This window comes from Trachypithecus francoisi, unplaced genomic scaffold (genome assembly GCF_009764315.1).
Source record: "Trachypithecus francoisi isolate TF-2019V2 unplaced genomic scaffold, Tfra_2.0 Lachesis_group0, whole genome shotgun sequence".
NCBI lineage: Eukaryota > Metazoa > Chordata > Mammalia > Primates > Cercopithecidae > Trachypithecus > Trachypithecus francoisi.
Window position 1 is genome coordinate 125,473,118 of NW_022681453.1, and position 23,700 is coordinate 125,496,817.

At 39.8% G+C, this 23,700-nt stretch overlaps 1 pseudogene; it reads right to left on the reverse strand.

Moving 5' to 3' along the window:
* Positions 1-205: 205 nt before the first annotated feature.
* LOC117078483 lies at positions 206-703 on the reverse strand (annotated as a pseudogene).
* Positions 704-23,700: the final 22,997 nt, after the last annotated feature.

Here is a 23,700-nt window from a genome sequence, read left to right on the forward strand (position 1 = left end):
TGCTGTTGTTATTATTTAGTTTTTTTCATAATCATAAACTTAAGTCTGCAATACTGTTAGGCATGGAGGGGAATAAGGAAAACATGGAACCCAAAGGGAATGAAAGAACAAAGATTATAGAATACTGCAAACAAATGGGGTGGAGGGGTGCTCTCCTGAGCTACACAAGGAATGGGCTGGTAGTTAAGGTAAAACACAAGTCAAACTTATTGGAATTGTCCACAGTCAGCAATGGTGATCTTCTTGCTGGTCTTGCCATTCCTGGACCCAAAGCACTCCATGGAGTCCACAATATTTATGCCTCCTTTCACCTTGCCAAAGACCACATGCTTGCCCTCCAACCACTCAGTCTTGGCAGTGCAGATTAAAAACTGGGAACCATTTGTGTTGGGTCCAGCATTGCCATGGACAAGATGCTAGGACCTGTATCCTTCAGGATGAAGTTCTTGTTATCAAATTTCTCCCCATAGATGGACTTGCCACCAGTGCCATTATGGTATTTGAAGCCAGCACCCTGACACATAAACCCTGGAATAATTATGTGAAAGCAGGAACCCTTACAACCAAATCCTTTCTGTCCAGTGCTCAGAGCATAAAAGTTTTCTGCTGTCTTCGGAACCTTGTCTGCAAACAGTTCTAAGGAGACACGGCCCAAGTGCTTGCCATTGACAGTGATGTGGAAGAACACGGTGGAGTAGATCATGGCTGACAGTACGGGGCTACCAGTGATGGTGGTGTCTGCAAAGCAGCCGAGAATGATTTTAAAATGCTCAACCTTCCAAATGGCTTTTGAGGTCCAAGTTGCATAACACAATAGAGCAAATACTTTGAACTACAAGGAAGAAGAAAATTTTATGCTTATTACCCATCACTGCTTCTGGCCTTACTCTACTCCAAATATGTTGATAGTGGTGGTAGAAAGCCCAAAACTCACATGAAATACAATAGGAAATGTGAAAAATGATCATGGTGGATTTAAAAATGAAACACTTCATGATAAACCATGAGAACTGATGTAAGTGGTTAGAATGGAAAGGAGGACCTACACATTTTTCAGCCAAATATAAGTTATTAAGTGTCTCGTGGAACTCAAATCTATGTCTCTAAACTACTTCAGTTATCTGGCCAATTTCTATGGCTGTATTTAGCCCCATATGGTTCTTCAGTGTTGTGTTAAGTACTAGGGAATGGCTGAGAATATGGGGAGTAAAGGAAACTTTTGTTTCCTAAGTATCATTTTATTTCTTTGTTATTGTAGTAGCTTATTATCTATCTAAGGAGATAAAGCTAACATCTTCTAAACAATCTAGGAATAATTACATGTTAAATAGTGTGTCTTCATACAAGAGAAGTATGTATGCCGGCCACATGGACTAAATTTGTCTGGATATCCTTGAGAGAAAATAACTAAAGAGTGGGAGAGACATAGGGCTTGACTGGCTGTTTAATAATGAATATCATTTACATAAGTAGTGAGCAAGTCATTCCAGCCATTTAAAGTGAAAATGAAGGCAAAACCAAAATCCTAGGTAGGAATGAGCCTGCTGTGGTCTGGGAACATTTCTCAAATGTTATTTTCAAAGTGAGAAATAGGACTGTAGAGGAAACATGGGTCCAATCTGAAGGTCCCAGCTGGCCGCTCAGGGGAGTTTGAGCTTAAAGGGCAAGGCATCTGGAACTCATTCTAAGTCTTCGCAAAAGAATAACACAATGAAAGTGGTGACTCAAGAAGAAAGGTCCATTCTGCCTCTGCCACCCCATGTCTCTACATGTTTGTCTCCCAGTGCTTTCCTGCAGCTCCTGAGCCAGTCCTGGCCAAAGCAGGCCATAGGAAGCTTCAGCATTTGGAGCCACTGTCCCCTTAACCCTATCAGTGGATCTCGGCAATATTTTCCTTCACATTCTCAGTATTTCAACACTGACTCTTCACATCTTTCCCTAACCTGTCAAAAGGTGTGGATATCTGCTGATAACCCCTAGGCTCCTGGGTGACCCTCCACCCTCTGGGTGCCCAGGTACTATGCCTCCTAAAGTCTCTACATTGCCTTGTCACCATCCACCCCTGCAGAGGTAAGATGTTTACTCTACAGGCTTTTTTGGTGCCTAAGGCCTTGCAGCTTCATGTGCCATCTCTTAGGTGAAGACTGCCTGGATTTACCACCTCTGTGCTTTGACCTCCTGGGGACCCCTGACCTTTGGAGAGCTAATGCCTGTCATATATATTTGCTGTGATTACACATTTTGTGTTTTCTGAAGCAATACTAGCCCACTTAGCTACATCTCCACTATTATAAACAGCTAGAGCCATCAGGCCTAGACCTCCTGATCCATCCTTCCTAGAATATCATTTTTTTTTTTTTTTGTCTATCAGTTAACCTGGTAAACATTTATTCACCTCCTGATATGGTTTGGCTCTTTGTCCCTACCCAAATCTTGTTGAAATGCAATCCTCAATGTTGGAGGAGGGGCTTGATGAGAGGTGATTGGATCATGGCGGCAGACTTCTCCCTTGCTGTTCTCGTGATAGTGAGTGAGTTCTTATGAGATTTGGTTGTTTAAAAGAGTAGCACCTCCTTCTTTATTCTCTCTCTCTCTCTCTCCTTGTCCACCATGTGAAGATGTGCTTGCTTCCACTTCACCTTCTTCCATGATTGTAAGTTTCCTGAGGCCTCCCCAGCCATGCTTCCTGTACAGTCTACAGAATTGTGAGTCAACTAAATCTCTTTTCTTTATAAGTTACCCCCTCCAGGCAGTTCTTTATAGCAATGCAAGAACAGACTAATACAGAAAATTGGTACCAGGAAGTGGGGCATTAATATAAAGATATGTGAAAATGTGGAAGCAGCTTTGGAACTGGGTAGCAGGCAGAGGTTGGAATAGTTTGGAGGGCTCAGAAGAAGGCAAGTTGAGGGAAAGCTTGGAACTTCTGAGAGTACTGTTAAACCGTTGTGATCAAAATGCTGACAATGATATAGACAATGAAATCCAGGCTGAAGTAGTCTCAGATAGGGATGAGGAGCTTTGGGAACCGGAGCAACAGTCATTTCTGTTATGCATTAGCAAAAATGATGGAGGCACTATGCCCCTGCCCTAGAGATCTGTGGAATTTTTAACTTGAGAGAGTTGATTTAGGGTGAAGAAATCTATAACCAACAAAGCGTTCAAGATGTAGCCTTGCTTCTTCTAACAGCATATGCTTATATTCATGAGCAAAGAGATTATCTGAAACTGGAACTTACATTTAAAAGTGAAGCAGAATAATGTAAAAGTTTGGAAAAATTGCAACCTGACCATGTGGTAGAAAAGAAAAATCCATTTTCAGGGAAAAAATTAAAACCGACTGCAGAAAATTACAAAAGTAAAGAGGAGCCAAAGGTTAATAGCCAAGACAATGGGGAAAATGCCAGGAAGGCATTTCAGAGACCTTTGCAGTAGCCATTCACATCACAGGCCCAGAGGCCTAGGAGGGATAAATGGTTTGGTGGGCTGGGCCCAGGGCCCCACTGCCATGCACAACCTCAGGACACTGCTACCTGTGCCCCAGCCACTCCAGCTCCAGCCATGGCTCAAAGGGCCCTGGATACATCTCAGACCAATGCTCTAGAGGGTGCAAGCCATAAACCTTGGCAGCTTCCACATGGTGTTAAGCCTGTGCATACACAGAGGGTAAAAGCTGAGACTTGGGAGCCTCTGCCTAGATTTCAGAGGATGTATGGAAATTCCTGAATGTCCAGGCAGAGGTCTGCTGCAGGGGCAGAGCCCTCATGTAGAACCTTCACTAAGGGAGTGCAGAAGGGAAATGTGGGGTTGGAACCCCAACACAGAGTCCTCACTGGGGCACTGCCTCGTGGGACTGTGAGAAGAGAGCCATCATCCTCCAGATTCCAGAATGGTAGATCCACTGACAGCTTGAAGCTTTCGCTGTGTGCATGTAAAAGCCACAGGCATTCAATGTCAGCCTGTGAAAGTAGCCACAAGGCCCATACCCTGTGGCACCACAAGGGTGAATCTGCCCAAAGCCTTGGTAGCATACCCCTTGCATCATCAGTGTGGCCTAGATGTGAGACATGGAGTCAAAGGAGACTATTTTGGAGCCTTAAGATTTAATGACTGCCCTGCTGGATTTTGGACTTGCATGGATGCTGTAACCCCTTTGGTTTGGCCAATTTCTCCCTTTTGAAATGAGAGCATCTATCCAATGCTTATTTCCCTATTGTATCTTGGAAGTAACTAACTTGTTTTTGATTTTACAGGCTCATAGGCAAAAGGAAATTGCCCTGTCTCAGATGAGAATTTGAACTTGGATTTCTGAGTTAATGCTAGAATAAATTAAGACTTTGGGAGACTGTTGGAAATACATGATTGTGTTTTGAGATGTGAGAAGGACGTAAGTTTTTGGCAGGGCCAAATGATACCCTACCCAAATCACATGTTGAATTGTAATCCTCAGTTTTGGAGGAGGGATCTGGTGGCAGGTGATTGGATCATGGGGGCAGACATTCCCCTTGCTATTTTCATGATAGTGAATGAGTTCTCATGAGATCTGGTTGCTGAAAAGTGTGTTGCACCTCGCACTTCACTCTCTGTGTCTCCTGCTCTGCCACGTGAAGACATGCTTGCTTCCTTTTCACCTTCCACAATGATTGTCAGTTTCCTGAGGCCTCCCCAGCCATGCTTCCTGTAAAGTCTTCAGAACTGTGCGTCAAATGTCTTTTCTTCGTAAACTACCCAGTCTCAGATAGTTTTTTATAGCAGTGTGAGAACGGACTAATACACTGCCCAACCCATAGCTCGAGAAACCTCTACCCTCCCCCTACCCCTCCAACACATACATGCACACATGCACGCATGCATGTGTGCGCACGCACACACATACACACATATACACATTGCACTTTAGTGCAGACCTCACCTTGTCCTCACTATGCCCTACTGGATCTAGAAAGCTTTGAGGGCAAACCTGTCACATTTCTCTCTCCCCCAGCAGACCAAGAGCCCTTTGAGAGCAAGGACATGGAGTTTCTTCCTTCACATAGGTGGAGAGTGAATTCCTTAGTGATGAATCCAGAGCCATGTCATAGCTCTTTTCTCCTCTCTGTATGACCTGGATTGCTAACTATAACCAGTGATATGAAAGAACAGTGTGGTCCCAGCCTTCTGAAGAAACAAATAATTAGTAGATATTCAAAGGGAGCAGGGGAATACGTTTCACACACTGCATTCCACTCTACTTAGGTGCCAGGGAAATAAGAAATGGCATGAAAGAGTATATGCTCGCCCCTATGTTAGCAGTTATCATACTGTACTGTAATTTAATTATCTGTCTCCTTATTAGATTCTGGACTCCATGGGGTTCAGCATCATGTCCTTTTCATTTCTGTGTTCCCAGGCCCATCTCAATACCTAGCCATCTGCAGCTCAGTGCTGAGGGCTACTCTCCATCTCCTGCCACATCATGTGCTTACCCCCTCTGCCCCTAGAGAATTAGAGGGAGAAGTATTGGCAGGTTTTGAAGTGGGGAGTGATAGTACGCATTGATCTAAGCATGCCCCAAAATTGAGACCTGTACACTACCTGTGGCATAAACTCCATGGATGACTGACCTCTTATCTTCAGCCAACATCTAGTAACTTACAGTTGGTTTTAAGGAGTAAACAGTATCTCGGAAAAAGGTCTGTTAACTCCAGCAATCCCAGACTTCCGGTGAGCACTGGGACAGGAAGGTGACACAAGGTGAGGGGGCAATCTAAACTTGACAAGAAGAAAAGAATATTTGGCTAGTCTCCCAACTTCAGGAAACACAAAACCCTATCAGCCTGAAGAAACATTAGAAGTTTATGATGCAGAAATAAGTAGCTTGTGTGTGACACATTCCCAACTTATGTTAAGACAGCTATTACAATGGAATGCTCTCCAATGGATGGGACCAGATTAGACTCCATTGCTACCAGCCAAATGCAGCTTGGGAAAATTGGCAATTGCATGCAAATGGAAAGTGATTAGTATTATATCTGCCATTAGACTCTTCCCAATGGGAAGGTTACAGAGCAGTCTTTGAAATAGACTATTAGAAGAAGCAGACATGTGTCTGACTTGTCTTTTAAAGACATTGTTTTGTCTCTGCATTTTTTTCCCTGAATAGTGTTTAATTATGTATTCATTAATTTAATTAACATCATTGATTGAGCACCTCCCAGTACTAGGCAATAGATAAGAAGATCCTTGCTTTTCAGACTAGTAGGGGAGAAGGGTGAAAACAGTTAAAATTACAATGATGTAGTCAGAAATGGCCAGCTGAATAAGACTTTGCTTTTTTGTGGAAAGGATAAGAAATCTGGAAGGTCAGACTTTCTGGTGAATCTTTTGTTATGCCAAGTCCTGAAGTGTGTACAAGGAGTGGGCAGGCAGAAGGTTGTTCACCAAAGCATGTAGGTAAGGGAGAAGGTCGTGCTATGGGAGAACCTCAGGTCTTTCATTAGGGTAGGGGATCAGAGGCATGAGGCAGGAAAGAGGCAGTGCTAAGTTGGCTTGATAATCCAATCCAAGGCATACCTTAAGGGATTTGATCCTATAGAGATTTCTTTTTTTTCTAATGACAAGGAGAATGAAGTATTTATCAATCTCACTACCCAAATGAGGAGTTTCTATTGAGATATAGTCCACTTTTGTTCATTTGCTTTGCTTTTGGTGGAGAGAAGGGGAGTGGATAGATAATATTTTTAATCCTTTTAAGTATTAATGCTTCTAATCTAATAGATGTCAGCACTTCAAGGGACCTTAAAGATTATTGAATTCAATCCTGTTATTTTATAGATGAGGAAACTGAGCTCTACAAAGGTTAAATGACTTGCTCAAGGTCATGTAAATAACAAAGAGCCTAGAGCCCACTTTTCTTGCTTTTTAAATCCTTTGAGTATATCACTGAAATTTACGAACCAGCCCAACCTTAACATACTTCACTTTTCAGAAAGCTCACCTTTTCCGTTGTCTCAGTATACAAGCTTTCATCTAGATACTACTCTTTCCTGGCCTCTTCCCCACATTCTAGGGTTGTACCCACTTTGAAGGCCATGAAACTTCTTCCTCCTCTATACCCACCTCATCAGACCCCCTTGGTATGTGAAGAACATAGAAATATATTCTAGCCTGCCAGGTATGGCTCAAAGATGCAGTCTTCCAAGCTGTTGGGAGTGGTATGGGTATATTGCTTTAGTTCTCGTTAAATCATTTTGCTTTTATTTTTAAAAATTAGTATTTAAGTAATTGTCCCTGACTTAAATATTCCCTATAAATATGATACTGACAGACCTCAGAAAACCTCCTAACCATTTCTGGCATCAGCCATCAATCTTACCTTCTCTTTGTCTCCCACTTCTTCCAAACTCAGGATGTAGTCAAACTAAAATGCAAATATGTATTGACCTATTTTTCTTTATTTCACAACTTAAGAGATATCTTTACCAATCCTTGTAAAGTTTGGTACTATGTCACGGTCATCACTAAAAGTGAGTCAAAATTCTTTTTGTTTTTTTGTAAACTATGTTCGGCGGAAGTGATTCAGATAATGGAAAATTTTAGCCAGACTGGCTTCCTTTGGCAAATCTCATATCAGAACCATATTCAATAGTAGTCTAAAAGAAACCCTCCTGGAATGATGTAAAAGTGTTTGTCTCCCTCAAGAAAAATGGCCAGAACTGTAGTGTATGCATCACTCCTAAGACATCAGCTGTGGACTTGACTACCAAAACTTGACCATGGCTTTCACCACCTTATCCCAGTAAGTGAAGGCTGAAACCGGCTTAATGGCTATCCATGTTAATGCAAGCAGCTTGGGTTACTCCTTTACACATCACCTAAAACATAGGTGATCGAAGATTGCTTGGGTTATTTTTCCGTGCTACCTAACACAAGTGATCAAAAATCGCTTGTAGAAATGAATGAAATAAGAGTAGAAAGGAGACTTGCCAGGCTTGAATTCTTCTGTCATAGGAGTACTTTTTAGCCTAGGGTTATAAATGCATTCCTCTGGGACTATGTTTCTGCAAAACATGTCTCTTGAGACCAGGATGTAAAATTGTTGCCATGACCCTCTCAGTCATGTTCACATCAGATGCAAGAGTCAAAAGTGTGGTGGTAACTAATTCTATGTTGTTTTTAGACCAATCCACACCATTGTCTTGTATGAGAAAATGTTATCTTAAGAATGAGTATGGAACAGAGTGATATTACATCTCAAAAAAAAAAAAAAAGAAGAAAAGAAAAGAATGAGTGTGCTTATGCTCATCACGATGGAGACTTTTGATCCTCACTTTTAGAAAGCTCTCTGGGAAAATATTTGCCAGCTCTTTGGATTGGGAAATAAAATGGAGTTCATTAGGTTCCTCCCTCAGGTGCCATGCTCAAGAAACCATGTATTGATCAGGCAGTCACTTTAGAAAAGTTACCTCCAAAATTCTCAGTGAGGAAGTAATCTATTGCCTAGGAGATGTTTATTTTCCACCTCTCTGATGATTAAATTTAAATCTTAGCCAAGGTTTAGGCTTCCTACCAAGTCATCCGAATATTAAAATAATACGACTGTGCATGGTCGTACAGAAAAATATAATTTAATACAGGGTGGCAATTAATACAGTTTAATACAATATAGAATACATACGTGTATGTGTGGGGAGTGGATATAAGATTAGGAAAAGTAGTAAAGGATGAAGCTGAGAAATTAAGCTAGTGCAAGATCACAAAACTCCTTAACTCTCATACTTCGGAGTTTGGGATTAACTACTCCTGCCTTTATACTCTCCGTTTCCCAATCAGTGTCATCAATGTATCTATAACATTCATTCATCTGATTGATTTATGTTTACCTTTCCTACTAGACAGTAAACAACATGAAGGCAGAGCCTATATCCAAGCAGTCTCTTTCTTCAGTGCTTGGCATCATAAGTAAGGGGACCATTCCAACAAATATTAGCTGACGTCAACATGATTGTTGTACAGAATCAAAACAATGAATTTTTTTTTTTTTTTTTTTTTGAGTCTCACTCTGTCGCCCTGGCTGGAGTGCAGTGGTGCGATGTCTGCTCACTACAACCTCTGCCTGCCGGATTCAAGCAATTCTCCTCCCTCAGCCTCCTGAGTAGCTGGGATTAAAGGTGCATGCCACCATGCCCAGCTAATTTGTGTATTTATAGTAGAGACAGCTGTTCACCATGTTGGTCAGGCTGGTCTCGAACTCCTGACCTCGTGGTCTGCCCATCTCGTCCTCCCAAAGTGCTGGGATTACAGGTGTGAAAAACAATGATTTTTTAAAGTAAAAGCAAGAGTGAATGAATGAAGAATCTGGATATGTGGTTGTGTTTCATTGCTTCTCATTGTGTTGTATGTCACTCTAGAAGAGTAAACCACAAAGGGAAACTTCACTGACCCCAGGCTATCTCTGTCACCTGAGGCAGTTCACTTCAGTCATATAGGATGCAGAGCAAAATTCAATAAAGTAAACACCATTTGCTCATTGACTTTTACATTAAAATTAGATTAAAATGGGAGTTAATGGGCTCTGCTGTGTTGCTTGTGCTTATCAGCTCCTGAGGGAGTTCCAATTAGGCAGATTAATTCTATGAATCAGTATAAATTCAACCCATATAATATTCTAAGACTATCACTCCATATACTACTACAAAACTTTCTTCTATTTTATAAAATAAGAACAGATCTTATAGACTGTCTCTCTTACAGAAAACGTTTAATTCACAACTCAGCCAATAAGGAAATATAGTCATACCTTGGTATCCATGCGGTATTGATTCTAGGAATCTTCCCCACAATATCAAAATCCACAGTAGTCTCTTATATAAATGGTCCAGTATTTGCCTGTGACCCACACAATCCTCCCATATACTTTAAGTTGTCTCTAAATTTCTTGTAATACTTAATACAATCAATGCAAATACTACCTAATAGTTGTTTTCCTATATTGTTTGGGGAATAATGCCAAGAAAAAATTCTGTACATGTCTGGTGCAAACACAACCATCCATCGTTTTTTAGTATTTTTAATTTTCAAATTTTTTTTTTTTTTAGAGAGGGTTTGGCTCAGACAGGAGTGCAGTGGCATGATTTCACCGCAATCTTCTCCTCCTGGGCTCAAGAGATCCTCCCACCTCAGCCTCCTGAGTAGCTAGGACTACACGTGTAAGCTACCACACCTGGCTAAGTTTTTTTTCTTTTTCTTTCTTTTTTTTTTTTTTTTTGTACAGATGGGGTTTAACCGTGTTGTCCAGGCTGGTCTCAAACTCCTGAGCTCAAGTGATCCACCTACTTCGGCTTCCCAAAATGCTGGGATTACAGGCGTAAGCCACTGCGCCCAGCTAAAGTATTTTATTCCAAGGTTAGTTGAATCCATGGATATAGAGCCCCCAGATATGAAGGCCATCTGTAGACAGGTTCTAGGACTTCTTTATATTTGAGATTTTTGCCATTGAATAACAAATAATAATAGTAATAGCAATAACATATGAACAATAACAACCACTTTGGTCATCTGTTATGATTCAGAAACTTTTCTATCTGCTGCTGAGTAAGAATATTACTCCTATTTTCCAGATAAGAAAGCTGAGTTTAAAAAAAAGTCAAACCATTTGCATGAGAAAAACTAGTAAATAATTAAACCAGAAGTAAATTCTTTGATCTATCCAGTTCCAAGCTTCAACTCTTTTCATTATGACACTTCCTTTTATGCATCCTTTTATATACTTTATAACAAATGATTATGTTCAGGTCATCCAGTTTCAGTATGAGTCAAATCCCAATGTGGATGCAGGAAAATGCACAAACCCCTGACAGCAAGCTTCTTGGCATGACCATGAGGAATGAGCTTGTTTGGGGTGATATTATTATGATGTTACATGAGTCATTTGGCTAAATTGAGTTTAAAGGGGAACTAGATTTGGGGAGAAACAAAGAGGCATATGGGAAAAGAACAGGAGCTTTATTTGGTCTTGCCTATAATTTACAAAAGGCGACAATCCCATCAAAAGAAAAAATAAGCAAATCTGCCAGTACATAGAAGATAAATGGCAACCTGAGAATATGTGTCTCTTATGATCATCTCTGGTACATTTACCTTAACAGATAGAGAATAGAAATTGTGATGGAGGAAAAAGAGAGGAGTGGTGTTGGGGAGGGGGGCTGGAGAGGAGTATTCTGTATGTGTGCTCCCAACATGTTCACATGGTTAACAGTAAATGCAAAGAGCATGTCACCTATGAAAATAATATCCTTTGAGGATTTGAAGCCAGTTATCGCTACTCTGAAACAATAAACCTGATTACGTTAATAAAAATTCTTTTTATTTGTCCAAAATTTTGCAACTTTTTGTGATTTCTTCAATTTTCTCACAATTAAAATCCATTGATTCTTATTCATATATAAAATTCTAAGTAATTAACCCAAAGTTTTAATTTTTATCCAGTCTTAAGTAGTAGAAAACTATTCTTATAAATTAACAACTAAAATTTCTTAGTTTTTAAAAGTCTAAATAGAATGAGTTTTGAAAGGGAGATAATATAGGATGATATTAAGAGCATGGGATTTGAATGATACCAAGAAAGCTTCAGATACCCATCTGTCCTTCCCCAGTGTTCTCATCTACTCTGCTAACTTTTTATTGTCAGGGAGTCTTTGCTTTCCATTAAGTGTTGTACTCGACCCATACTCTCTTGCATATGTAAAAATATCTAAGAGGGACTGACATTACAACTCATTAATGTGAGCTTGAAGAAGCCAACTAGTCATTGGACAAAAGATAACAACTTGCTTTTACCTTGCATTAATTTGATCAATTTGAAACACTGCCTAGAGATTCATGTTGAAAAGGACAATGAAGCCAGAGAGATTCCATAGACATGAGAGCAATGCCTGATCCACATCATCTAGCAAGTCACTTGTCGAGTGCTTCCGTGCCTGTTCCAATATGTTCATGTGGCAGAAGAGAAAACCCTAACCCAGACGAACGATGGTTTGCTGTGTGCCACATAGCCAATCTAGAGGTTGGACGAAGAAATTAAAAGCAAAGATTATCCAGCTCTTGAATCTGCAGGTACAGTGTTCCTCTTTTAAAAATATATTCATGTGTCTGTTGGCTGTATGCTTGTCTTCTTTTGAGAAATGTCTGTTCATATCCTTTGCCCACTTTTTGATGGGGTTGTTTTTTTCTTGTAAATTTGTTTGAGTTCTTTGTAGGTTCTGGATATTAGCCCTTTGTCAGATGAGTAGATTGCAAAAATTTTCTCCCATTCTGTAGGTTGCCTGTTCACTCTGATGATAGTTTCTTTTGCTGTGCAGAAGCTCTTTAGTTTAATTAGATCCCATTTGTCAATTTTGGCTTTTGTTGCCGTTGCTTTTGGTGTTTTAGATATGAAGTCCTTGCCCATGCCTATGTCCTGAATGGTATTACCTAGGTTTTCTTCTAGGGTTTTTATGGTATTAGGTCTAACATTTAAGTCTCTAATCCATCTCGAATTAATTTTCGTATAAGAAGTAAGGAAAGGATACAGTTTCAGCTTTGTACTTAGGGCTAGCCAGTTTTCCCAGCACGATTTATTAAGTAGGGAATCCTTTCCCCATTTCTTGTTTTTGTCAGGTTTGCCAAAGATCAGATGGCTGTAGATGTGTGGTATTATTTCTGAGGACTCTGTTCTGTTCCATTGGTCTATATCTCTGTTTTGGTACAAGTACCATGGTGTTTTGGTTATTGTAGCCTTGTAGTATAGTTTGAAGTCAGGTAGTGTGAGGCCTCCAGCTTTGTTCTTTAGACTTAGGATTGTCTTGGCAATGCGGGGTCTTTTTTAGTTCCATATGAACTTTAAAGCAGTTTTTTCCAATTCTGTGAAGAAACTCATTGGCAGCTTGATGGAGATGGTATTGAATCTATAAACTACCTTGGGCAGTATGGCCATTTTCACAATTGATTCTTCCTATCCATGAGCATGGTATGTTCTTCCATTTGTTTGTGTCCTCTTTGATTTCACTGAGCAGTGGTTTGTAGTTCTCCTTGAAGAGGTCCTTTACATCCCTTGTAAGTTGGATTCCTGGGTATTTTATTCTCTTTGAAAATTGTGAATGGAAGTTCATTCATGATTTGGCTCTCTATTTGTCTGTTACTGGTATATAAGAATGCTTGTGATTTTTGCACATTAATTTTGTATCCTGAGACTTTACTGAAGTTTCGTATCAGCTTAAGGAGTTTTTGGGCTGAGATGATGGAGTTTTCTAAATATACAATCATGTCATCTGCAAACAGGAACAATTTGACTTCTTCTTTTCCTAACTGAATACCCTTTATTTCTTTCTCTTACCTGATTGCCCTAGCCAGAACTTCCAACACTATATTGAATAGGAGTAATGAGAGAGGGCATCCCTGTTTTGTGCCAGTTTTCAAAGGGAATGCTTCCGGTTTTTACCCATTCAGTATGATATTGGTTGTGGGTTTGTCATAAATAACTTATTATTTTGAGGTACGTTCCATCAATACCGAATTTATTGAGAGTTTTTAGCATGAAGGGCTGTTGAATTTTGTCAAAGGCCTTTTCTACATCTATTGAGATAATCATGTGGTTTTTGTCTTTAGTTCTGTTTATATGCTGGATTATGTTTATTGATTTGCATATGTTGGATCAGCCTTGCATCCCAGGGAAGAAGCCCACTTGATCATGGTGGATAAACTTTTTGATGTGCCGCTGTATTCAGTTTGCCAGTATTTTATTGAGGATTTTTGCATTGATGTTCATCAGGGATATTGGTCTAAAATTCTCTTTTTTTGTTGTGTCTCTGCCAGACTTTGGTATCAGGATGATGTCGTCATCACTGGCCATCAGAGAAATGCAAGTCAAAACCACAATGAGATATCATCTCACACCAGTTAGAATGACAATCATTAAAAAGTCAGGAAACAACAGGTGCTGGACAGGATGTGGAGAAATAGGAACACTTTTACACTGTTGGTGGGATTGTCAACTAGTTTAACCATTATGGAAAACAGTATGGCAATTCCTCAAGGATCTAGAACTAGAAGTACCATATGACCCAGCCATCCCATTACTGGGTATATACCCAAAGGATTATAAATCATGCTGCTATAAAGACACATGCACTCGTATGTTCATTGCGGCACTATTCACAATAGCAAAGACTTGGAATCAACCCAAATGTCCATCAGTGACAGACTGGATTAAGAAAATGTGGCACATATACACCATGGAATACTATGTAGCCATATAAAAGGATGAGTTTGGGTTCTTTGTAGGGACATGAATGCAGCCGGAAACCATCATTCTCAGCAAACCATCGCAAGAACAGAAAACAAAACACCACATGTTCTCATTCATAGGTGGGAACTGAACAATGAGATCACTTGGACTAGGAAGGGGAACATCACACACCGGGGCCTATTATGGGGAGGGGGGAGGGGGGAGGGATTGCATTGGGAGTTATACCTGATGTAAAGGATGAGTTGATGGGTGCTGACGAGTTGATGGGTGCAGCACACCAACATGGCACAAGTATACATACGTAACAAAACTGCACGTTATGCACATGTACCCTAGAACTTAAAGTATAATAATAATAATAATAAAAAGAAAGATAAGAGGATTGAAGTGACTTAGATAAATTCCATAGTCTGACTTAGATTCTAGAAAATAGGTCAAAAGAGGGTAGGAGTGTGTTCAATGTGGTGGACCCACTTATATTACTTTCAACTGTGTAACATTTTTGTTAAATAGAGAAATTATTCTGCAATAACTGTTTCTCTTATTTCATTTAAACTTGTAGTGTTTCCTGAATAAGAGTTTAAATAATTTTATACTTCTTCTTACTGAGGCATGTGTGGTCTTGGTATATGTAGTTGTGTTTTTTAAAAATCAACTTAAATGATTCATTAAAAAGTATATATAATGCAAAAATTCTACCAGTCATATGTAAAATTATGTATATAATATGCATCATGTATGAAATATGCTCATATTGAAATGTGACTGAATAAAAATGAGATTTTCTTTCCCTATGAAATATTGAGCAAAATTATTATCTCTGATCCCCAAATATGATTATATTTGTAAAATAAATCAAAATTATATAATAAAAATAAATAAATAAAAATATATTCATTTATAACACAGTTTGATTTAATTGTATAAGACCACTTTTTACTACGCAAAGGGACACTGAATAGTGAAGCTGGCAGAAGGAAAAAATGTGAAACCTCTGAAGTTTGGCGATAATTGTAGAATTCATTGGCCTAAGTCTTTATAACATACTTTAAGAAAGAAGACAATGAAATCCAAAAACACTAAAAACCCAAAGCCAGAGACGTAAACTACTAATTTCTATAGAACTTCATATCCTGAACTGATGGAGCAATTTGTATAAGCAATTCAAGTATATAGAGAACATTACTTACGGCGTTTTCTAGACAATTTATCTATGTGATAAGCCAGAAAATAAGGGAGAACTATTGCATGCCTCTGCTGAGCTGTCAACAATGAAACATACGGGAATCAAGCATTATTAGAAACAGAATGGGAAATCCTGTATCTGCGTTTCATAACAATGGCTTATTATTGATGTACACATAAAGGTCTCATATCTAACTTCTGTGCATGATTAGCCACATTAGCTGATTTTGCAAAATGGACTTCCATGTTCCATAGCTGAGAATCAATTGACTTGTCTTATTTATTTAACAATAGCACCATACTTAATAATCTAAAGTCCTGACTCAGAGCTTTCACAAGTGACACATATTTATCCTAGCTAAAAAAATCAAAAGTCCACAGTTTCAAACAGTGCCTTATTTGCCTCACAGAATCATTCCTACGATTTGTTAGAAAGAAAAACTGACTCCTGTGGAGATGTTTGATTTCTGTAGCATTCCTTCTGTTCCTAATCTGTACCAACGTGGAGTAATAAGTGACACAGAAAGAGGTTGCCTTGAATCTCTTTCTAGAGGAGACACTCCTTGCTTGGCATGCCTGAGAGGGCTCTAAGACAGTGCAAATATTGATCCTTCACCCTAGTGCAGGCGTCTCACTTAACTCCCTGAAACGAGCCTTAATAAGGACAGGAAATGGATTGACGGGCAGAAAAGAAAAAAACAAAACACCCTATATTATCATATGCAATATGCCACATACAATTTTTTCACATTTAAACACAAACATTGGCCAGATGTGGTGGCTCAGCCTGTAATCCCAGCATTTTGGGAGGCCCAAGTGGGAAGATCATTTGAGCCCAGGAGTTAGAGGCCAGCCTGGGCCACATATTAGGACTCTATCTCTACAAAAATAAAATAATTAGCCAGGCATGGTGGTGCATGCCTATACTCCCAACTACTCAGGAAGCTGAGGCAGAAGGATTGCTTGAGCCTAGGAGGTCGAGGCTGCAGTTAGCCATGATTGCACCACTGCACTCCAGCCTGGGTGACAGAACAAGACATTGCCTCCAGATTGTAAAAAAAAAAAAAAGAAAGAAACGTAAACAGCAACCATAGTAATATGCCCAATGCAAACAATTGTTTATTTGATATGTCAGATGAAGAACAAATTACAAATTATATTATACAGCTTAGTAGAGCAGAAAGTCTATGGCTTTTATAGCAAAATGTAAGTTTGAATATCGGTTCAGTCACTAATCAGCTGCGTAAGTGCATAAGTGTGGGGACATTGCTCCACTTCCTTGAGACTGCTTGGCCTCTATAAAATCTACCATGCTAAGTTTCTTTAAGTGTAGAAATAGTATGTAATGTTTAGCTCTTACTAGGTACTAAATCTAGTACCTAGTAAGTATGTATGCAATGCAATGTTTAGCTCTTACTAGGTACTTATTTGGACATTACTGTTATCATGATTGAAGTATGATCCTGGTGTTTGTGTCCATATCTAGATGATGCGGGGGGAGGTCTGTATTGGTCTCAATAGGACAGGACAAGACCCCCCCATCCTACCACCATTTTTTCTACCCTGCTCCATGCCTTCTTTGGTTGAATGATCTTTCTTCAGCTTCAATCTGACATTTTTTTGGTTCAGGCAAATGTTTGAAATCAAACGTTCAGCAACGTTTGATTTCAACTGTACGGCTACTATTATATCTAATTTCAAAAATTTTAGCCATAAACATCTTTCAAAAAAGTTTTAATGATACAAAACAGAAAAAGGTAGAAGTGTTCTGCCAGAAGTCTCCTCAACCCCATAGAGATTCGTAAGACATAGGCAGAATGCCTGGCACTTTTTAGAGTGACCAGTGGTTCTCAGCCAAGGTGCTGGTGAGCCCTGGCATGCACTCAGAAATGTGTGTGAGCCATTACAGCTGTCACAGTGATGTCTGGAGTCACTGCTGGCATTTAACAGGAGAGAAACAGAAAAGCTAAATAATCTACAAAGAGAAAGGCCCCCTCACTTCGGAAGACTATCACCACCCCCAATGCCATTAGTGTCCCCACTGAAAAAGTTCAGAGCTCTATCTCTTCTTTCTTTTATTTGCACAAGCCTGTGTGTGGCATAAATGAGTCACTCTGGCAATGCCTTGTACACAAAGCCTTCTGCTCCACTCTGCTTGAGTGTGAGAGGTGTCGTTTACCTCAGTGGCTATAGCATGGAATGAAAGACTATCTTCTAGGCCAGATACCTCTCTTGTAGTCTCAAATTGTGAACGTCATAATGAGGCCAAGCAGAAGTCTGAAGCCGAGAGAAATTATGTGTCTTTCCCAAGGTCACACACATAACACTGAGGAACTGGATCTACTGGACCCCAAAGCCCATTTCTGCAGTCCGAGAAACTGCCTCACAAGCCAATGATACTAATCTCCATGTTATCAACAGATGTTCCCTGTTAAGCACTGTGCAAAGTCCAAAGTAAAATGAAGGCACAGTCTCTGCTCACAGGAAGTTCACAATCTGGCTGGATCCATGGGACATAGACATTGGAAGCACAAATCCCAATATAGCAAAATTGCTGTGTGCCTTATAAGTTTAGAGATTGGAAAGCTCAGTAAGAGTAGGAATCATTCAGAGTGCTGAAGGGGGAAGGTGGTATGTTTCCTACTACTACTACTACTAAAGGTTGATTTAGAGGAATTAGAGGATCTGCAAACTTTACCTGTAAAGGGCTAGACAGTAAATATTTTAGGATTTGTGGACAATACATTTACTGTTGTAACTACTGAACTCTGCTATTGAGCAGAATCGTAACATGATAGCCACAGACAATATTTAAACAAAAGGGCATGGCTGTGTTCCAATAAAATTTTATTTACAATAACAGATGGCAGACTGGATTTGACCTGAAGGCTTTTTTGTCAGCCCCTGGGTTAGGCTGCAGATTTAGTTATAAACCTCTTAATCTGGACTTCAAGGCCTTTCCAATTGGACTAAAATCTACCTTTTCAATACCTCTGTACTTCTCATCAGATAGACCATTAAGGCAGAAGTTCCATTTGCGCAAAGATGCAAGAATGCAAAAGTCATGTCCTAGGCAAAGAAATGTCAGCATGGCTAGGGAAGAGGATTCTGTTGAAGAGTAGAGAGAGTCTGGAAACATAGATTTGACTCCAATGGCAGAGTATCTGACTCTTGAGAGTCAGGTTAGGGGATTTAGACCTGAACCTATAGGCAATGGAGATACTTTAGGCATTTAAGTAGGGAAGAGAGACATTTTTATAAGGTCAATACTTTTTCAGATCAAGGTTTTTCTGACCTTCATAGAGATCAGTAACATTCACTATATTTGTGGTAGACATGGATTTCTCCCACCCAGATCTCCCTTCATGGAAGAACTTGCTTTTCCCATGAGGAATGCAGTCTGTAGCTGGCCTTCCACTGTCTGCTCCTTCAGGGTCTCCTTCTACTTCAGAAACATGCCCCATCCAAGGTCAAGTCCTTCCTAGCAGCCCACACCCAATGACTGAGTGAGGCAGGGGTGTGAAGGCTCACCGCTGCCTGTCAAAGGACACTCTGTTGGGCAATATTTCTTCCAAAGCTCACTGCCAGAAGGTCCAAGGCTTTGGAGGCTCTGCATCACAGCTTAACTTCTTCCTCTGCCCAATGTTGCTTCTTCCCGCTTTCCTTCACATATATACGTCTTGTACCTTGTATGGGTTGAATTGTGGGCCCCCAAAATTTGTGTGTTGACGTCCCAACCCCTAGTATCTCAGAATATGACCTTATTGGAAAACAGTCATTGTAGATGTAACTTGTTAACATGAGGCTGTATTGGAATTAGGTAGGCTTTAATGCAATATGAGTGGTGACCTTACGAAAAGGGGAAATTTTGACATAGACACACACACAAACACAGGAAGAACACTATAAGAAGATGAAGGCAGAAATTGGAATGATGCTGCCACAAGCCAAGGAAGACCAAAGAATGCCAACAAATCAGCAAAAGGTGTGTGGAAGTCATAGAAGAGAGCCTTCCCTCATAGCCCTCAGAAGGAACCAACCCTGCCACACTTTGACTTCAGATTCAGTCTCCAAAACTGTGAGACAATGCATTTCTGTTTTGTTTGTTTGTTGTTTGTTTTGAGATGGAATTTTGCTCTTGTTGCCCAACAAGTGCATTGCTGTAGTGCAATGGTGCAATCTAGGCTCACTGCAACCTCCACCTCCCAGGATCAAGAGATTCTCCTGCCTCAGGCTCCCGAGTAGCTGGGATTACAGGCATGTGTCACCATGCCTGGCTAATTTTGTATGTTTAGTAGAGATGGGGTTTCTCCATGTTGGTCAGGCTGATCTCAAACTCCCACCCTCAGGTGATCTGCCTGCCTTGACCTCCCAAATTGCTGGGATTACAGGCATGCACCACCGCACCTGGCCAAAGTCTCTGTTTTTAAAGTCACTCAATTTGTGGTACATTGTTATAGCAGCCCAAGGAAATTAATTCATACCCCAAAGTGTCAGTGTCAGAGAAGCCAAGCTAGGGCAATATTATTTTAATACAAAGATAACCTGAAAATGTTAAACAATAATGTAGCATGCCCTGAAGTAAAGAGTAAAGCAAAATTAATAAAGAATGTTTCACATAGACTTTTACATCAAGTATAAAACCTTCAAATTATTTTCATTTACAAAAGGAAATATTTGTGTGTGTGTTTGTGTGTGTGTGTATTTGTTTTTCTAAGAAAAGTAAAATAAAAACAGACACCAGAGCAAAAGTAAAGAAGCAGAGGCAAGAATGAGCAAAAGTAAAGATGCAGAGGCAAGAATATGGGAGGATAATAATAAGTATAATAATATTTTTATGAAATATTGAAAACATGGTTTAATTAGGTAACATAAAATTGTTGATTATGTGGAGTATCCACAATGCAGGGAAAGTAAATGATCCAGGTGAAAGTTCTGCTTTGGTCTATCTTTAGATAGAAACCACTGTGTTCCAAATTGTTTACTGTAATTAAATTATGAACTCCCTATTAAGCTTAATCTACTTGTTGCAATTGTGAAATATGCTTTCTTTGTTCTAAAAGGTATCTGGATTAAATCCCATGCAGCAAACATTCCTTTCTTATAACAAGACATTTTCTACAGATTTTTTATTTGTAACCTTAATTTACACTTATATTATACATCAGTGACAAAGTTTGGGATTACCATGGCTTCAAAGATCTTAGTTTATCATAATGGTACCCAAACAGATCAAAGGTTAAAGCGAATGAGAGAAGCAGGGTACAGATGGAAACAATTAAACATGACCATCTGGACTTTACTCTCAAATCAACCTCAGATGAGGGTGTGACCTTGAGTAAAGTCTCTTCCCTACTTAATGCCTAAAGTATCTCCGTTGCCTATAGGTTCAGCTCTAAATTCCCTAATCTGGCTCTCAAGATACTCTGCCATTGGCCTCAAATCTGTGTTTCCAGACTCTCTCTAAAATTCAACAGTACTTGCTATCTTTAATTGTCCATTTTCTCTTCTGTAAAAGTGAGGGTTAAACCAGATGACCTTTACATTTTGAACTGTGTTGTTTTAAGTTTTGAACGAGTGGACGTACAATGAGCAAAAGAGTGAGGGATAGCCATGAATATAGGCTTCAGGAGAAATGGTTGTAAGAGCACCAGTTTTCAGCTGTAAGTCATACCCTTCTGTAGCCCATCCCAAACACCCATGCGTTCTGGCTTGAGAAGCGATACCCTCAGCACGCACTCAGAGTAACAATTGCTCATTTCACAGGGCATCCCTTCTGTACTGCTGTGATCGTGTTCTCCCCTCCAACAGAGAGGAAAATACACAGGTCTTTTAACAAGGTTGATCTGGGCTCAAGTCAGACTTTTAGCATAAACAGTAAGTTCCTTTGTATATACAACATAAGTCCTATGAAGTTCTTTACCTTGCTGGTGAAAGGAAGACTACAGAGTGAATTATTTATCAATAATTTTTTTTTTTTTAAAAAACAGATGACAGTAGCTGCCTTAAAAGGTCACTGAAAAGAGTGGTCATGATATGTGCAGAGAATCTGAATTTAGGAAGTACTCAAGTCAGCAGCTACTGATACTCTACTCTCAATAACATATGTTAACATGAGCATTTTAGAGTTTTCAATTCTCTTTTACTAGCATTTGCTTCTTTAATCTCCTCGGCAGAATTAATGAGTCTAAAAAGCAAATAATAAAGCTAGGGAGGTTTCTAAGAATGTACCCACAGAGCACGTAAAACCATGAAATTATCTTTCCTTTTCCCCTCATGCCTCAGCTGATTGGGGAAATAAATGAATCTTCAGTAAACATTCCTGGCATCAGATGATATTTCTAAGAATTGTATTATGCCTCCAACGTCTGTGTAAGTTAATTATCTTCATGAATATTGGTAATTATTTGGAAAGCGTGCTCCTAAATCTATTCAAACCATCATTGAAGACTCAATCAGGAGTCTATTCGCACTCAAAGCAGATGTGAAGTAAGTTATCTGCTATATGTGTACCATAGTCTTTTCACATGAAAATGGGGCAGTTATGATGGGGTGAGGGTAGGGGTGATGCTTTCATCAAAAAAGTCTTTCAGAGCCTTTAAAAATCATTTAGTATTAGACCCAGAGGAAAAATTAGAGAAACAGTAATATAATCTACTCCTCATTTTCATTTGAAGTTACTGGGGCATAGAAGTTTAAATAATTTACCCAAAGCTACAACTTTGTGGTGGTGTAACTCAAACTAAAATCTTTATGGCCTAACTTCCACATGAATATCCTTTCCACATACTACCCTGCTTCACCATGGCAAAAAAAAATGGGAACAACAATAGATATGGGAGTGCAGCTATCTCTTCAATATACTGATTTCCTTTCTTTTGGGTAGATATCTAGCAGTGGGATTGCTGGATCATATAGTAGCTCTACTTTTAGTTTGAGGAACCTCCAAACTGTTCTCTAAGGTGGTCATACTAAAATAACATTGACACATACTTCATGTTACTGGGCACATTAAAATCTAGATGCTTAATCTTATCATGTAAACATATATTTCCTCCCCTGCTGCCAGGCCAGAAGCTTCAGAAAGTGCGAACATGCCAGAAGACACAAGTGTGCTAATATGGTTTGGGCCTGTGTCCCCGCCTAAATCTAACAACGAATTGTAACCCCCAGTGTTGGAGTGAGGCCTGGTGGGAGGTAATTGCATCATGGGGGCAGTTCTCATGAATGGTTTAGCACCATCCCCTCGGTTGTGTTCTTGTGATAGTGAGTGAGTGAATTATCATGAGATCTGGTTATTTAAAAGTGTGTAGAACCTCCCTGCTCTCTCTCCTCCTCCTGCTCCTGCCATGTAAGATGTGCCTGTTTCACCTTCACCTTCCACTATGATTGTAAGTTTCCTGAGGCCTCCTCAGAAGCAGAAACTACTATGCTTCTTGTATAGCCTGCAGAACCATGAGCCCATTCAACTTCTTTTCTCCACACCTTCAGGTATTTCTTTGTAGCAATGTGAGAATGGACTAATCAATGTGCCCTATGGAGCCCTGTGATATCATAGGAAGAATGCAGACTTTGACTCCAGAATGATAGGGGCTTAAATGACATTTTAGTGTAACTTTGAGTTTCTTACTCCACCAATATGAGCCTCAATTCCCTGTCATTCCAACAAAGTGGAGATGATGCTTGTCTTGAGGGATTAACAAGGAAGCAGAGAGTGCACATGTAAAGATTCTGGCACATAGTAGGCATTCAATAAATGCCACTTATTTATTACCTCTGAGGTTCACTCATGGCTCAGCCATTTTGTTCACCATCACCACCACAAGGCCGTTTGGAGAGGACTGAGAATATCACGTTGAGAAAAGGCTTGAGGTCTAACTGCCTCCAGCTACAATAGATATTGGAGCTTGGCCTTCCTCTTGCCTTGCTTGGGCCTTGGCTTTGGTCCATAAGTGGGGTCTACAGCCTGCTTTCTTCACCAGGTGGTGAGCTTCTGAGGATATGTTTGTTTCCCCAGTGCTTTTCCCAGAGGCTTATAAGAGTCTTAAATCAATCCATGTGTATGAAAGGAGAACACTGCAGAGAATTCAGAGTAAGGGAGACCCACCTGTCCTGTCTTTCCCTTCTGTTTCAAGGAAGCATTCTCCTAACTCCTCTGAATACTCCTGCTCTGAGGTGTCCGGGCATTTCATTGTCTGCATTGTTCTATTTCTAATACACACACTCTCACAGAAATCCACAGCTCTCACATG